This window comes from Felis catus, chromosome F1 (genome assembly GCF_018350175.1).
Source record: "Felis catus isolate Fca126 chromosome F1, F.catus_Fca126_mat1.0, whole genome shotgun sequence".
Lineage (NCBI taxonomy): Eukaryota > Metazoa > Chordata > Mammalia > Carnivora > Felidae > Felis > Felis catus.
This window is the reverse complement of record NC_058384.1, coordinates 67,990,849-68,008,903: the sequence shown is the minus strand read 5'-3', so window position 1 is coordinate 68,008,903 and position 18,055 is coordinate 67,990,849. Positions and strand designations below refer to the sequence as shown.

At 56.2% G+C, this 18,055-nt stretch overlaps 1 non-coding gene across 1 annotated transcript; it reads right to left on the bottom strand.

The window, feature by feature from the left end:
- Positions 1-301: 301 nt before the first annotated feature.
- On the bottom strand, positions 302-374 carry TRNAE-CUC. The gene has a single exon. It is a non-coding gene; the product is annotated as a tRNA-Glu (tRNA).
- Positions 375-18,055: the final 17,681 nt, after the last annotated feature.

The following is an 18,055-nucleotide window of genomic DNA, read 5'->3' as shown; positions in this document are numbered from 1 at the left end:
CCACGCAGTCCCGGGGACGCCAGTGACCCCCACTCTGCTTTGTCTCCTTTACTAGCTTATTAACTATACTCTTCGAAAACTTGTTTTCGCGGTTCTTCTGGGATTACAGAATGCATCCTGAACGTGTTACATTCCATTTTGAAGGGATAGCATTTCACTTCTCCCTCCTGCTCGCCGGGTGGGACCACACGTTATTTCTGCTTCAATCCCTCAGGTCTCACTTAAAGAGATTTTAGTCTATTTTATTCTATTCTAGTCTAGTCTATTTTATATTTCACTTCATTTCCTTACGTAGGCTCCACACCCAGCGTGGGGCTTGAACTCACTACCCCGAGACCGAGAATCTCGTGCTCTACCGACTGAGCCAGCCGGGCGCCTCTCTTACGGAGAATTTGGAAACAAGAAAAAGGCCTTTTGTGCTCAGGCACATGTTTACCCTCCTGGTGCCCTTCGCCCGTTCCTTTGTAGAGATGGATGTTTCCATCTGGCATTTTTCTTCTGCTTGAAGGACTTAAATTACTTTCTTTAGTGCCGGCCTGCTGGTGACGACAGATTCTTTCAGCTTCTGCCATCTCCCCTGCTTCTGTCTTCACTTTTATGAAGACGTTGCCGCCCCGTCTTCGGGCCTCCGTCGTTTCTGACGAGAAGCCTGCTTCCCCTTTCCTCCTTCGCGCTCTGTTTTCCCTCCGGCTGCTCTTAGGATTCGCTCCTTGTCACTGCTGCTCACGGCAGATTCCGACGTGTCTGCACGCGGTTGCCTCACGTGTCTCGTGCTTTGGGGCTTGGGGGCTTCTGGGATATCTGGCTTTATGGTTTTCATCAAAACTGGAAAGCCTTTGGGCCACTGTTTCTTCAAATATTTGGCTGTCGGCCCCTTCCCGTGTGTCTGGGTCCCCAAACAGATGTGTGGACCTGACAGGATTCCACAGCTCACCGACTTTCCCTCCCCTCCTCCCCTTCCTCTCCCTCCTTTTTCGCCTCCTTGTCCTTCTTCTTCTCGTCTTTTTCTGTGCTTCGTTTTAGATCGTTTCTGTGGCTAAGTCTTCAAGCTCACCAATCTTTTGTCTCCAGTGTCTAATCTGCTCTTTTTTTTTTAACGTTTATTTATTTTTGAGAGAGAGAGAGAGACAGAGCATGAACGGGGGAGGGTCAGAGAGAGGGAGACACAGAATCCGAAACAGGCTCCAGGCTCTGAGCCGTCAGCACAGAGCCCGACGCGGGGCTCGAACTCAGGGACCGCGAGATCGTGACCTGAGCCGAAGTCGGCCGCCCAACCGACTGAGCCACCCAGGCGCCCCACTCTGTGTACTGTTTTTTTTTTAATTTTTTTTTTTACGTTTATTTATTTTTGAGACAGAGAGAGACAGAGCATGAATGGGGGAGGGTCAGAGAGAGGGAGACACAGAATCGGAAACAGGCTCCAGGCTCTGAGCCGTCAGCCCAGAGCCCGACGCGGGGCTCGAACTCACGGACCGCGAGATCGTGACCTGGCTGAAGTCGGACGCTTAACCGACTGAGCCACCCAGGCGCCCCTATAACAGCTATTTTCAAGCCTTTTCTATGAATTCTATCATCTGTGTCAGTTCTAGATCTGTTTTGATTGATTTTTCTTCTCATTTTGGGTCATATTTTCCTTCGTTGCACGTGTGCTAATTATCATTGGATGTCAAACTCTGTTTTTAATTTTTTTAATCGCTTTGAATATTTCCGAGCCTGGTTCAGAGACACAGTTACTTGGAAACAGACTGACTCCCTTCAGACTTGCTTTTAAGTACCATATACCAAGACCAAAACGGCCTTTCATTTAGGGCTAATTTGGTCTGGCCAGTGAGGTGCCATCCTTCTATTTAATGTTTTTAATTTTTTTTAGCATTTACTTATTTTTGAGAGGCAGAGAGAGACAGAGCACAAGTGGGAGAGGGGCAGAGAGAGAGGGAGACACAGAATCCGAGGCAGGCTCCGGGCTCCCAGCTGTCCGCACGGAGCCCGACCCGGGCCTCGAACTCAACCTCAGGAGCTGTGAGATCACAACCTGAGCCGAAGCCGAACGCTTAACCGACTGAGCCACCCAGGCGCCCCAGAGGTGATACCCTTCTGAGGACTCAGCTTCAAGCCTGTGTACCTGCCACAATCCGGTCAGGTGATAGAAATCACATGGTGACTTGAACAGGGAACGTTTAACATAAAATATCGTTGCTTGTAACCAGAGCCTGTGTCGCAAGGGATGGGCTGATCAGAAACAGAACTCTGAGGGCGCCCAGGAACCCCAGGTACCAGGAGCCGCCACACTTGGGGGGAGACAGGGCGCTCAAGGAGGAGCCCCCTCCATACCCCCAGCCCCACCCCCATCCCCGCCGCGTCTGAATCCGGTGGACTGAATCCATTGGAGAATCCGAAGGAAACGGCTTCAGCCGGCAGTGTCTCTCCAGCGCCCTCCACTGACGAAGTTTGGCGTCGCGCCCACCGGCACAGGAACTATTTGGAGGGCTCAGCTCCATTTTCACCGAGCAGGCAGTAAAATAAGCTTAGAGCTGAGAGGTGATAAACTAACGACTGGCCCAGAGCGATAACTGGGGGGCGGGGGGGGGGGTGTCTTTCCGCTCGGGCTGACGGGAACACAAAGTAATCCTGGCCCCGGCGGCGGCGCTCAGCACTGGCCCTTCTCGCCTCCGGCTCTTCCGTACAGGCAAGCACTGCCCTGCAAGGCCGCAGCCTGGGGTGGGCCCTCCGCGGGCTTCTGGAGCCCTCTCTGCCGAGCCTGCCCCTCTCCAGGGCTCTGCCTTGCGCACCGGCCCCCACGGCCCCCAGGGTCCCCTGTCCCTCTCCTCCAGCCGGGAGGCCACCGGGCTCAGCCAGCCTGGAAACTCTCCGCAGGCAGTAAGTTTGGGCAACTTTCGAGCCCACCTCATTTATTTCCCCTCTCTCGGGGATCGCTGCCCTGTTCTGCCCCTTGTCCCACATCTGGACATCACTGTGTCTTGAAGCACGTCTGGGTTTTCAGTTGTTTGAGGCGAGAGGGTAGAGGGAGGGCAGTCCCCGCTGCGGCACCACGGCCGGGGTCAGGGTCCACCTGCGATTTCGGGAGAGACTTTCCTCCAAATGTGACTTTGTCTCCCCCAAAACCTGCCGGATTAAGCCATAAGGGAGCACCCGGCTGGCGCAGTCAGGAGCACGCGTGAGTCTCAATCTCAGGGTCCTGAGCGCAAGCCCCACGTTGGGTGTGGCCCGTACCGGAAAAGGAAAAGGAAAGAGAGGCTGCTGGGTCTTCGGCAGTCTTTCAGCCCTTTCTTGGTCTGGCACAGACTCGCACGTCTGTCGCACTCTGCAATATCCCTCCATTTGCGTGGCCGTGTGCAAACCACCTCTTTTCATCGTATGTAATTCCTTTTATCACAGTAACACGTTACATAGTTTAAAAGGCCAAATGGTGGGCGAGGAGGATGTCAGCCACGTCCACTCTCACCTCAGTCTCTACTTTCTGATTATTTTCTTCTCAGCTTCTTCTCTCTTAACTCTGACAAAAGACCAAGCGGGCTGGGGGTGCTGGGTGGCTCGGTGGCCAGGCGTCCGGCTCTAGGTTTCAGCTCAGGTCACGATCTCACGGCTGGTGGGTTGAAGCCCCACATTGGGCTCTGCGCTGGCAGCACAGAGCCTGCCTGGGATGCTCCCTCTCTGCTCCCCCCTCCTCCTGCTCAAAATAAAGAAATAAACTTAAAAAAAGGGAAGGGGAGGGGAGGGGAGGGGAGGGGAGGGGAGGAGAGGGGAGGAAAGGAAAGGAAAGACCCAGCAGGCAAAGCATCGGGTGATGGGGCCACAACTACCTACTTCAGCAGCAGGGACCACTGTGCGACTGACCCCGAAACAGTGATCACCTTGACCTCCGGCGCCCACCTGCAGACCCACCCCACCTTTGTCCCGCACTTGCCTTGCGTGAACCTGGACACGTTTACGGCACCTCGGAGACAATCCCTGAGACACTGGTCGGCTGCTTCCTCACGGTGGCCTTGCTGAACCAGATCCCCTCTTGTGTCACCACCGCTCACCTTCCGCCTTTGGGTTTGGTCAGCAGCCGGGGGCCGAACCTGGTCTGCTTGGGCTCCCAGGACCAGGCGCCCCGGTTACGATGGGACTTAGTTCTGACGAGGAATGAGGGCTCCCGCCACACCCCTCCCCATTCCCACCCTGGCTCCAGGGGCGACCACCCTCAAAACTTCTGGTTGTTTCCACCAATATTTACTGTCGTGTTTCTAAATAATCTTGTTCAGCTGCTACTGCTGTTTTCTCCTTCTTTCTTTCCCCCAATTTTAAAGATTTCTTTTTTGGGGCGCCTGGGTGGCGCAGTGGGTTAAGCGTCCGACTTCAGCCAGGTCACGATCTCGCGGTCCGTGAGTTCGAGCCCCGCGTCGGGCTCTGGGCTGATGGCTCAGACCGATTCTGTGTCTCCCTCTCTCTCTGCCCCTTCCCCACTTGTGCTCTGTCTCTCTCTGTCTCTCAAAAATAAATAAACAATAAAAAAAATTAAAAAATAATAATGAAAACATTTTTTAACTTTAAAAATAAAATACAATATTGCCTGGATTATTTTACTGCTTTTTCTTTTCCTGATTTTACCAATTCATCCCTAAACTCTTCGTCTCTTTGACTCTTGCTGTCAATGTGATCAAACTCATCTAGCACTTTGGCAGTGCTACCTTTTTTTTTTTTTTTAATGTTTATTTAGTTTTGAGAGAGACAGAGCGTGAGCGGAAGAGGGGCAGAGAGGGGGACACAGAATCCGAAGCGGGCTCCAGGCTCCCAGCTGTCAGCACAGAGCCCGACGTGGGGCTCGAACTCGTGAACCGAGAGATCATGACCTGAGCCGACATCAGGAGTTGGACGCTTAACCAACCGAGCCACCCAGGTGCCCCTTAAGATTTTATTTCAAGGTCATGTCTACACCCGAGACCAGGCGTCGCACAGAGCGCCCGCTGAGCCAGCCAGGTTTCCCCGCAGCGCCTTCTTGGAGCCATTGGTCCTGGTGCCCCGTCTCCCGCTGCCGCTCGCGTTGGTTGGTCGTTAGTTGTGGCCCATGCTGTGCCGCACCTCGGGGCATCCCTTCGTCAGCATCTGGAAACGAATGCCCTTCCCACCCTGCCTGTGTGAGACCCGGCTCCCGGATGCACGTTTCACTTTGTGGGGCACATCTCCAAGAGCTCCCCGAAACCCGGTGCCTGGGAGGGGAAGGCTTTGTGTCACCGACTGGCGGGCGGGCTCTTTACCCTGCCCCCCTCTTTCTTTCTGTTTGCCTGGGGGTAGGAATTTGGGACGGAAAACATTTTGTTCAGGATTTTCCCAGGTCCCCTAGCTCCCAGTGTTGCTACTGGGAAATCAGAGATACAACTGATTCTTTTTTATTTCATTTTTTTAAAGTTTATGTATTTATTTTTGAGAGAGAGAGAGAGAGAGAGCACGTGAGAGAGAAAGGGGCAGAGAGAGAGGGAGAGAGAGTCCCCAGCGGACTTCACGCTGTCCGCACAGAGCCCAGCACGAGGCTCGAACTCATGAACCGTGAGGTCATGACCTGAGCCCCCCAGGCGCCCCGAGCTGCAACTGATCTTGGAGCCTTTGCATGAAGGTGAATCTGCAAAGGTCTGAGAAGGTTTCTTGTACTGTTTCTTTGAGAACTTCCTCCCACGCCCTTTCTCCTGTCAGTTGGACGCCTGAATTGTTTCTCTTCTACATTTTTCTCCCTTATTCCTCAACTCTTCGTCTACTTAATGTGCTTCCTTGGGGATTTCCACACCTGGGCTTCCCATTCCTTTGATTGTTTTTACTAACCTATATTTAATTTCTGAGTAATTAAATTTCTAATTTATTTCTAATATCATCTTCTTGTTTCATAAATCCTGACTTACCTCTGAAAATATGTTACTAGGGCACCGGGCTGGCTCGGTCGGTGAAGTGTGCAACTCTTGACCTCGGGGTCGTGAGCGAGCCACACGTTGGGCATAGAGATTACTGAAAAAGAAAATAAACTTTAAAAAAAAAACAAACTAATCAGTTACCATTTTTTTTAATTGAGGTTTTTCTTTTGTTTGTATTTATTTATTTATTTATTTATTTTAAGTAAGCTGTGCACCCAATGTGGGGCTTGAACTCACAACCCCGAGACCAAGAGCCGTACATTCTGCAGACCGAACCCGCCGGGTGCCCCTCAGTCACCATTTCTTTCTTTCTTTCTTTTTTAATTTTGTTTTTAATGTTTACTATTTTTGAGAGAGACAGAGAGCAAGCAGGGGAGGGTCAGAGAGAGAGGGAGACACAGAATCTGAAACAGGCTCCAGGCTCCGAGCTGTCAGCACAGAGCCCGACGCGGGGCTCCAACCCACGAACCGCGAGATCATGACCTGAGCCGAAGTCAGATACTCAACCGACTGAGCCACCTAGGCGCCCCGATTTTCTCATCTTTAAACATTGACCTTTTCTCTGGGACGTTTTCTAGAAAAGCGCCCACTGATCTCATTCCTGAGGACACCGTCCCGCCTCCAGGAAGTGGGTGGGGAAGGGGCAGGGGTCTCCGCACTCCCGTGGGCACGCAGACGCTGTTTTGACGCAGACGCTCCTTTGACCTGACTTGCTTGGTGTTCCTGCCGCTACAGTCATGCCCTTCCTTCCGGTTCAGGTCCTACGCAGTAAAGCAACAGGAGAGTGACGAGGAAGAGGAGTGTGTGTGAGCTTGCTCGTACACGCTCGTGTGCCCAGAGTCCTCCGAAAGACCTCTCCTGGGGAGTGACGGCTGGACGGGCCGAGTCTGTATCTTGGGAGAAGGGTTCCAGCCTGAGGGTCGAGCGCAAATTGCCCCGTGGCTGGAGAAGGGGGAGAAAGGGTAGAAGTGGTCTGGCCTGCGAGGGAGGGAGCCAGGGGCCCCACAGCACAGGCCCTGGGCGACCACAGTAAGCACCTGAGTTTCGCGGTTAGTGTGGCTGGGGCCGCTGGACGGTTTGGCCCCGGGAGCCCAGGATACAATCTACATTCACGAGTCTCTGGGCGCCTGGCTGGCGGAGTGATGGAGCGTGTGACTCTTGGTCTCAGGGGTGTGGGTTCGAGTGGCCCCACGTTGGGTGCAGAGATTATTTTCAAACAAAGTCTCTAAGTGGGGCGCCCGGGGGCTCGGTCGGTTAAGCGTCCGACTCCTGGTTTCGGTTCAGGTTGTGATCTCAGTTTGTGGGATCGAGTCCCGAGTCGGGTTCTGCCCTGACTGTGGAGCCTGCTTGGGATTCTGTCTCTCTCTCTCTCTCTCTCTCTCTCTCTCTCTCTCTGTCTCTCTGTCTGCCCCTCGCTCACTTGCACCTCTCTCTCAAAAAACTGAAAAAGACAGAGTCTCCCTGGGCTGTTGTGTACAGAACGGGAGCCGGCTGTTGGTGGCTGGGGGCCTGGGGGGTGGAGCTGGGGGGGATTCAGGACGTACTGGAAGGTCGGCTGACAGGGTTTGCTGAGGACTGGATGACAGATGAGAGAAAAGAGGTCGAGGGCCTCGGCCTGTCGTTTTGTTTTGGTGCCGTTTTCGGAGGCGGGAGGCAGGGGGGAGGCTTGGGGGGGAGATCAAGGGGGCATCGGGCCGTGTTGAGTGCGGGGGGCCGGTTAGGCATCCGGGTGGAGACGGCCGGTAAGTGTGGACATTAGGGGACTGTACAGGCCCGACGTGAGTCCTCGGTGCGTAGATGCGGCTTACAGCAGGGAGCTTGACATGATCTCTCTGGAAGCTTGGGGGCTCAGGGCGGTGCCGGAAGCCGAGCTATCCAACCAGCCTGATGGCGGGGCCCGGGCGGTGGACGGATCGGGACCGCAGGCCGCCCACCGACAGCGAAGCTTCTTATATTCCCGCTTTTATGTAATTTGGCCTTAATAAAAGTACCTGGGGAACTGTCTGTTGGAGAATTGCCCTCCACAGGCCCCCTGGGAAAAGAACCACTGGGGAAAGAAAATAAGGTTCCGCAAGGAAATTGTGCGGCCCTGCATTTAGCCCTTGCCACCCCCTATAAAGACTCCTCTACCTAAAGGAAGGATAGCCTCCTACATTTCCCAGCCAAGGAACAAATAAATGGATTTGAAAGCCCCACTCCCGCAACAAAGAAGTGTATCCATGGGCACAAGTTACTCCAACCCATAGGCCCGCTTGGCCCCCAGGAGGCATTCCAGATGATGACTGATCCTAGTCGGTTAAGGTACAGAACGGTTCATTAGTTCCTAGGTGCATTGTCTCTCTGAGAATGCGTAAGGCGTGGGTTCCTAAGGCCCTCTTGGCCCCCTTCTAGCACCTTGGACCGAGACGAACACTTTTGTTCCCCAAACCACAAATGGTTCGGGGAAACAACTAAGAGGTCACGGCCCCGTAACTGTTCCGCCTGAGGGGTTGAGAGATAGATGACCTTTCACGAAAACAGCAAAGCAAATGCTCTATAGATTATGGATAAACGTAGATACATAATGAAAATAATGTAAGAAATTAATCAATAAGCAAAGGGCAGGAGGAAACGTTATGAGAAAATAACCACGTTATTCCTTAAAGGGTGATTACACATGGGAACGTTTTTAGAATCAGGTAATGCCAGAAAACACAGATGACGCACGCTACAAGGAAATCGCTAGCAAATATAATGCCACGTTTGCCACAATAAAGTGGCCAGTCTAACCCACTGCTGTGGTCTGTGTCCATTTTTGTTTCTGCTTTTTTTTTTTTTTTCACTTTTTTGCCGACACCGTTCATCCTTCGGGAGCCCCCGGACCCGCTGGAGCTGGACTCCGGCAGGGCGGAGGGCGGGGGGCCTCCCGTGGGGCGAGGTTTGCAGGGGTGCCGTTGCTTCGCGGCTAGGGGTGCAGGAAAGAGCTGGGGGCTCCCCCGCCCTAGGCTCCCCGTTCCCAAGCCCGCCCCCGCTGGCAGCCCTGGCCAGGGATGCCTTCCTCTCCCGACTCCGGAGCCCTCCCTGGTTCTGGGGAGCCAGCGGCCTCCCTGTCGGCAAGACCTCGCTTTGCAGGCACCCACCTTAGCGCCTCTTCCCCTCCGGATATGGGCCCCACTCCCCCCTCAGCCTCTCAGTCAGGTGGTCCCCGGTATCCTCCTGGGGGAGCCACACTATTACCGTATCACGATTCGATTCGCACTCACTGTGCTGTGGCTTTGAGAAATAGACCCACGATTAAGCCCCATGTTCCCCGGAGTCTCTTGAAGGACAGGGTCTGAGTGTCACCGTGGAAAGAGCTGAGGATCCCGAGCCTGGAAAGGCTTCTAACTCCGGGGTGGGGGTGAAGCCTGATCCCCACCTGCTGAGCCCGCTCTCCCCACCTCCTTACAAAGCCAGCTCCCCTGGACACATACAATAGAACGGGAATAAAAATAGACAAAAGGGGCGGGGGCGGTGCCTGGATGGCCCAGTCAGTTGAGCGTCCAACTTCGGCTCGGGTCATGATCTCGCGGTTCGTGAGTTCGAGCCCCGCGTCGGGCTCTGTGCTGGCAGCTCCGAGCCTAGAGCCTGTTTCAGATTCTGTGTCGCCCTCTCTCTCAACCCCTCCTCTGCTCACATTCTGTCTGTCCCTGTCTCTCAAAAATATATGTTAAAAAAATTAAAACTAGACAAAGGGGGGATGAGGAAAAAGAGGCGGCCCACCAGGCAGGGGTGCAGGCACGGCCCGAGGCTCAGGAGCCTGCGCAGTGCTGCCCCCACCTCCCTCCGTCCTGGGAACCAGCTGCACCTGGGCCTAGGGCGTGTGTCTAACTTCCAGGCCGAGTGCGGGAATGACATTGACCTGACCCGGGAGACCCGGACAGCAGCGGGGGCTCGGCCTCCACTCTGGGTCCGCAAGCCTGCGCCTGCGCACGCCCCCCACCTGGTCCCGTGGGGAAAGAGCATCCACGGAGATTCTCTCTCCGAAACCGCTGCGTGGCTGTGCCCCACACCCTCTCCTCTACGACCACAGCGCCCTTCGGTCGATTCCCAAACTTGAGCCCCAGGAACACTGAGCCCGGGGCGCCCCAGCTGCCTGCCACACGCCACGTCCGCCCACGTGTCCCACACCCTATGGGCCGCGTCAGAGAGGACTTTGCTCAGGGACGAGTGTCACAATACTCCACAAACAGCGATGCATTTATCCACACACAAAAGCAAACAGCACTTTAGAAGTTGCTGGAAGTGTAGAAACTTCATGGTCCCGTCCCCAAACCCCTATCTTCGTCACATTGTTTAGGACTCTGGATACAGATCTGTCCCCTGGTCCCCAAATCGATCCTGATACTCTTCCCTTGGAGCATCACTCTTCTCAACAGACACGGGCCACCGTCAGCCAGGCACCAGCAGAGACGGTCGGCGTCAGACCCCGTCCCTGTCCCGCCGGGAGCGGCAGTGCGGGGTTCAGGATCCCGTCCCGCACCCTCAGGCCTGCAGCCCGATGTCACCGTGCATCCACCGGGGCCGTCCTCCCTCCTTGGGCCTCTACGGGGACACGGATTCCAGCCTGATGAGGTTACCGTGAGGGATAGCACGACAGGTTGTGCAAAGTTCCTATGTGCCTGGCACGTCACATCACAGGAGCTCAACAGGTGGTCAGAGTTATTGATAGCAGATAAAGGTGGTGCTACTTCCCAGATGTCGGTCAAGTGTGAGAGTCACTAAGGCTACAGGAGTTCAGAGCTGCACGAAGTTCACCAGGGCGGCTCCGTGGAGAAGTGGGACTTAACTGAGTTGTCAGTTTCAATGACGGAACCCCCCTCTGAGTCTGAAGCTCAGACTAAAATGAATACTTCAGTAGAAGTGTGCCCCAAATATTGTCTGGGTCTTACTCCGACTAAAACAGTATTCACTGTTTATCTGAAATTCAGATTTAACTGGGGATGCCCTATTTTCATTTGCTAAATCTGGAAAGCCTGAACGTGAAGAGAGGGCGGCTTGCATGGCCGGGAGGCAGGGGAGGAGGAGGAGGGGATCTGCCAGGCAGAGGGGGGAACAGGGACGAGCAAGCAGGCTGACACTGCGTTATTCTTCCCATTGTCACAGTTGAGGGAACCGAGACCCAGGACCGCTGCTGCCTCGTGTTTAAACCCCCAGCCCTCCTGGCTTCCAGGCACCGCGTCTCCCTGGGGCAGCGGGGAAACCAAGGAAAAGGACACGAACACCACCTTCACGTGCAACCCACGCGGGGCGGCCCCTGTCCCGGGAATTCTGCTCCAACACAGCCTCTCGGCCAGCCGCCCACCATCATCAGCTGTTGTTGTTGTGGTTGTTTCTTTCCGAGAGTTGACCGCCACACCTAGCCTGCCACACTGCCACTCCCTTTAACGCTTGCGCCGAACCAGGCTGCGTCTGGGGCACTCACGTGAATCGAATGTTCCTTCCCTGCTCGGTGTGGGGCTCCGCCCTATCCGACCCCGCGACCAGCACAAAGAAGAGGGCGCAGGTGCGGAGAGAAACGCCCTTCATCCGTCAGGTGCCACGGAAGGTCATGACGAAGATCTACCACAGGTCACCTTGCCCCCCACAAATGCTGTCCCCAAGGGGTTTCCACATGAGATAGACATTGTGTTTCAGAACTACAATCAAACAAAACCAGATGGTCTTCAAACTATACCTTGAATTCCACTAATTCTAAATTCAGCACAATTACATCTATATTCCATCGAGGCAGGGCTCGAGGACAATGAAATTTAAAAATATATCTTAAAGTGTGATGGCTGTTACCGAATTAGGTCTGCCCAGTAATCCTGTTAAGAAAAAAAAAAACAGTTTAGGGGCGCCTGGGTGGCTCAGTTGGTTGAGTGTCGGACTTCGGCCCAGGTCATGATCTCCCAGTTCGTGGGTTCGAGCCCTGCGTCGGGCTCTGTGCTGACAGCTCGGAGCCCAGAGCCTGCTTTGGATTCTGTGTCTCCCTCTCTCTGCCCCTCCCCCCAGTCACACTGTGTCTGTCTCTGTCTCTCTCTCTCAAAAATAAATAAACATTAAAAAAACCAGAAAGAAAACATTAAAGTATAGCAAAACTGGGGCCCCTGGGTGGCTCTGTCGGTTAAGCCTCCGACTTCGGCTCAGGTCATGACCTCGCAGCTTATGAGTTCGAGCCCCGCGTTGGGCTCTGTGGGGACAGCTCAGAACCTGGAGCCCGCTTCCGATTCTGTGTCTCCCTCTCTCTCTGCCCCTCCCCTGCTCGTGCTCTGTCTCTCTCTCTCTCTCAAAAGTAAATAAAACATTAAAAAAAATTTTTTTAAGAAAAAAAACAGTTTAATTCAACAGATATGAACCAAGAGCCCTCTCTGGGCACGGAGCTGAAAGGGAGGCACCGCTAAGACCCAGCTCTGGTCCCCACAGGGCGCGTAACGGCGACAGACACACATTCAGTTGAATTTCAGAAGGGAAAGGACACAGTGAACTTTGCTAAAGACGAAATGTCGGGGCCCCTGGGTGGCTCTGTCGGTTGAGTGTCCGACTTTGGCTCAGGTCATGATCTCACAGTTTGTGAGTTCGAGCCCCGCGTCAGGCTCTCTGGCTTCAGATCCTCCGTCCCCCTCTCTCTACCCACCTCCTCCAACTGGCTCCCTCTCGAAAATAAACACTTAAAAAAAAAAAAAAAAAAGGAAAAATGCCAAGGGGGCCCAGCGGAGGGAGTCCTTCATGCACACCGTGGGGAGGTGGTGCTGAGCCACCGGGAGGTCTCAGTTTGACGGTGGCCCAGGCAGAGAGAGAGACTGAGAGAGGGAAGTGTCAGCAAAGGTGGAAAGGAGCCATGACGCAGGAGGGTCATCCCAATCATCATCTAACTTATCAAATGTACACGCAGTACCCTAATTATTACGTGTTGTCAAATATTATCACGCCCGCTCGCTTCAGAAGTAAAAATCACACACCTGCATTATGACCCCTACGGGCCTTTAACTGATGATTTATAAGTACGGTGGCTTTTACAAAGATGCTAATTTCCCAGACTAAACCACCCTCCCAAGTCCCGAGGCCCTTCCCGCACATTCCAGCCCTGGGAACACACGCCGGGCCAACAACGGGCTCCTTCTCTGGCGGCCGGAGTCGGCCGGCCCCTCCGCATCACTGCCTCTAAACTCCCTCGTTAACCCGGGCTCCGGGCCACACAGGCACACGGGTTACTGGCTCCCCATACGCAGCACCAGACAGGAAACACATTTGGAGGATTTTAAACAATTTTAAAATGTGCCTTCAAATTTTACAACTCGCTTTACTCGCCCGAGGGAGGAACCAAGCCCTTTATATAAATATCACCCAAACAGGCCCACTCTTTATCCCACCCAGCTCGGGGCTCTGGGCTTTTCGGTGTGAGGCGTGGGGTGAGTTTGGGAGGTTTTGTTTATTTTGATTTTTTTTTTTTTCATTTCATCTGTGTCTTCTGCGGTCACTGGCCTTCTCAGTCGTGTTTACTTTATAGGTGCTCCGGTAGCCACACACACAGCCCAGGACAGACCCTGCACGGCCCGGGCGGCCTGTGTGGGGAAACACCCAGGGAAAGAGCCTCCCGGCCAGGCGGCCGGCGGTCCCCAGGGTCGGGGCGGCTGCGCAACAGAGGAAGGGCCCCTGTCCTCCTAGTGGCGACCGGGGGGGGGGGGGGGGGCGGGGGGGGAGGCACCCAGAGTGAGCCGGGTGAGAAGGGCCCCTCCCGGGCAACCAGCCTCCCACCCGGTGCCCTTACCCGCGGGGGCCCAGGGCCGTTTCACTCGCAGCCCTGTCACTGGCTCACAAACTGGGGTGTCCAGTCAACCTGTCGTTATTCCTTGTATTTGGGGGGTTTGTTTGTTTGTTTGTTTTTTGTTTTTTATTCTTTTTTTTTATTCCTTGTATTTTGTATCACCTTTGGCGAAGCACGACTTACGCGCAATAACATTCACACGTGTTCAGGATCCAGGTTGCCGGCGACTTTCGACATCCCCCAGGCGACCAGCACCCCGTCCGGATAAACAACACTTCGGTCTCCCAAGAGAGCGGCTCCTGCCCCTTCCAGTCAGACCCCCATCCACGCCCCCCTCTCCCATCAACCGCTCGCCCGCTTCTGGTCACTGTGATCAGATGTGCCTGCTCTGGAAACGGCAGCCCTCGGTTGGGGTCAGAGGCTGTTCTCTCCCCGCGCCCGCCTTCTCCGGTCCTACAGAGAAGCCAGGCGCGTCTACTGGCATGCAGGGATTTGCTGCTGCGGTCTACATGCAGAGAGTCCCGCGTGGGAGCCGGGGGAGAGGTGGCTGGGACAGAGGGAGGTCTCAGGTGTGTCCTCGGCCTCCTCAATGGCAGGGACAGAAGGCAGATCAGGGGCTGACCAGGGCCTCGGGGCCTCCGGACCCGAGTCTGGGTCCTCGGTGACTGAGTGTAGCCCAGAGTTGGAGAGGTGCCCTGTCCCTAACCTGCACCAGGGACCCAGCCCCACCTGGGGCTGCTCAGCCCTCCTCCCCCTCTGCCTGCCCGATGATGCCCTTGGTCGCTCGCGCCCAGGGCAGGGTGGTTCTCAAGCTGGGCCCAAGCTTTCTGCCAAGAGAACCCTTCCTGGGAGCCCATTGGCTGAGTGTGTGCCAAGGAGGAAAACTACCCAGCAGCGGGAAGGCACACCTCACAGGACACTCCCTGCTCCCCCAGGGCTCGGCGGCAAAGCCCGAGTCCTCAGACAGGACTGGACATCCTGCGACACAAACGTGGCGGGTCTGCCCTTGGTCCGGCCCCGGGAACAGCGCAAAGGAAACCTGGAATCGCCAGCACTCCGAACTGGGACACACGGGACGCCCGGCAGAGGCGGTGGGGGTGAGGGGTGGACAAGGAGGTCCCTGCCGCCCACCTTCCCCCAGCCTAACAGCAGTGGCCAGCTGGGACAGGTGATGAGGAGCCCCGTCTGAGGGGGACCTTACGGGGGGGCTGGGGGGCCACGTCAGGAGGCAGGGGCGGCAGCCGCGTGGACTGGACTTCGTCACCGTCACTGGGGGCCTTTGCAGTAAAGTCACAGTTGCCACAGTAACAGCTGGTCTGGTCCCGAGGTCTCTTCACGAGCCAGGTTCTCCACCTTTCCACGCGCTCTGTTTTCTCGGTACATCATCTCACGTAACCCTCGCCATGACCCTTTGGTATTTCATAAATGAGGAAACCGAGGCACAGATGTCATGCGCCCAGGGTCACATCCTAGGGAGTGACCTAGTGCAGTCACAGAACTGGGACCCCAGCTTGCCGTCTGCCTCCGAAGCCCAAGCTCTCAGCCCAGGTGAGGCCCGGAGAAGCAGGTGGCCAGGGGACAGGTGCCTCCGGCCACTCCCCCCGACACTCTTCCCCTCCCCTCCCCCCCTGAAACACAGCCGTGCCCCTCACCAACCTGGACTCCCACCCTCTGTCTTGAAAGCTATCCCCACGTGTTCCTCCTGGGGCCCCCTTCCTCAGTTTCCCCTATGCATCTCCAGGCTCCCTGAACGGGGGTGGGGGGCCCACTGGTTCTCTCCTCTTTATCTACAACTGGGCCCACGTTTCTCCATCTAGAAACAGTCCCTCCCTGCACTCTGAAAGCCTCGCACCCACCAAGCTCTCCTAACGGACACCTGCTTGCCTGCCCCGCTTCTACCTGTGCTGCTCCCAGGGGCAGAAGCCCAGCTTTCCTGTAGGACTGCTCATCCCCAGCCCGCCTCCAGGTCCGGGAGTGATCCGGTGTCCTGAGCCTCACCCAGCACGGCAGTGTCCAGGCACAGGGATGGCTTTGGGAACGGGCACGTGGCCCACAGCAGGACACGGGAATCGTTCTTGGCTCTTGCTTAAACGGCGGAGGGTTCCTCTGGGATGACTAAGGTCCTAGGAGGCCAGCCCAAAGCCGGCATTTTGCCTTCCTGGTCTCCTCCTTCCTGGATGCCCGCCTGGCTCCCCCTCCCCGCAGGCACTGCTTGCAAGGCGGCTCTGCCTTCTCCCGGTTGGGCTCCAGGGCCTCCAACCGAGATCCTGGCCCCACCTCCAGGCTGCTATCTCAGAGCCCTGCCCAAGCCAGGCCCTGAACGTGCAACTTCTCAACCTTTCCCCAAGCACTTCACAGCTGACCTGTTCAAGGAGAGCTCCCCTGCAGGCCAGCCTCTGGCTTCCACGGACTCCAGGCCACTGAAAACCGAAAAGGTTTATTTTGGAAGGAAATTCAGTAGTTCATACAATGGATGGAGAGAGGCTGGGAACATGCCTTGGGTGACAGGCAGGGACCAGGGTACGAGGGGCAGCCGGAGACACGGCCAAGACCACAGGAACAGCCTAGCAGGAAGCCCCGAGTCCCTCCTTGGCATCAGGGGCCCCAGGTGGAGCGCCTGCCTGACTGAGCCCGGCGGGAAGGCCTGGGAGAGGGAGCCAGCGGGCTTCTCCACAGCTCTGCCTCCTGCCTGGGCCCCCAGCGCTGACCGGACAGCCCCACCCTCCCTCCACATCCTAACAGCCACTGTATCCCACAGAGATCCTTTCCAGAATGGCCTCGAGTCTCTGTGTCCCCAGTGGCCCGCACCTTAGACCAGTATTCATTGACCTTTTCTGGGAGCAGCCACCAGAACGGCTGGACAGTGGTCACAGCAGGACTCCCAAGCCAACTGCCTCGGTTCAGATTCGGGCTTCACCACCTACTAGCTGTGTGACCTCAGGGGAGTCATTAACTTCTCTGCACTCCCAGCTTTGCCCATCGGTCAAGTGAGGTCGCTACAGCTACCCGCCCCATATGGTGCTCGTGAAGATGATGCACATTAATGCGCACAATGAGCTTCAAAGGAGCCCGGCACCCGGAAGGTTCTGGATCGTGAGCTGATTATTATTCCTGGGACACTTCGCCCCTCCCCACACTGGAGTCTCCAAACCTTCTCTGGGCTCTGCCTTCCCTCAGCCTATGGCCCCCCAAAGAATACAACCCACCTGCTTGTCTCTGAGGCCCAATCCGAACGTCTGAACATCCCGTCCCGGCCCATGGGAAGCCAGCCTCCCTGTAAACGACTGCCGTAAAAGGCCCCCTCCGGGATGTCTGTCCCACCCGACTCCTCCCTGACACAGGGACTCACGCCCAAGGGGAGTTTTCCTGCCAGGTCCCACAGCATTTACACACCCGCCTTGCACATCAGCTCTGTCCGCTCCTACCCTCCCTGCACCCAACCGGGCTGTGTGTCCCTCCCCCACTTTTTCTTAGCCAATCCCTCCTCCTCCGTGAGACCCAGCTCCCCAGGACCCGCAACTAGTGAAGGTGATGATGCCCAGCCCATGGCGGGGCGGGGCGGGGGTGGGTGGTGAGAGGCCTGGAGGGGAAGAGCAGGCTTGGAGGCACAGACCCCCCAAGTCCTTCCTGGCACACCCACAGCTCAGGGAAGAGTGGTCTGTCCCATCCCTCAGGGCATGGAATGCCCTTGCCCACCATTCCTACCTGGGGACTCCCCCCACTCGTCTGCACCCCCATGAACCTCAGGGCTCTGGGCAGCCGTGCTCCTGGGGAGTCCACCAAGGACTGCCCCGTAGGACCAGTGCGTGTGTTCCTGGGGCCCCCCAGCACCTGTACCGGGGCTCAGAGAGGTTAAAGAGTGTTCTCGTTTCTAAAGCAGGGGCGCCCCGTCTCTCCTGCTCTGTCCTGCTCGCAGGTCATTACCGGCCTCCCTGGAAGTGCCTGGCACACAAACCAGCCTCCGGAAATGTGGGTGGCATGGGAGGTAAGCTGTACTGCAGGGACCAGCCAGGGTGGGCTGAGCCCTGGAGCGCTGTGTCTCCTCGGCCTGTCCCACAAGCCCCCTGGGGTCCCCTCTCCTCCCCCCCCACCCCCGTCCAGGGGCTTTGGTGCCAAGGAGCTCCCCTCTCCACCCCTTCCGTCCACTTGCCTCCGTTGGCCCACAGCAAATCGGCACTGGGTGCCAAGGCCCTTCCTTCACACCCGGGGCAGGCAGGCAGCGAGGTGCGGGAGGGAGGAGGCAGCCACACACGGCGTGCCCATGTGAGCTCTGATTCCGTCCCCTCTCCCCGCCCGGGTTTCCTCGCCTGGTCAGTGGGGGCCCAATTCCTGCCTGTGCCTACCTCACAACGTGAGGAGTCTGTAAAGATGAAATGGCACGTGA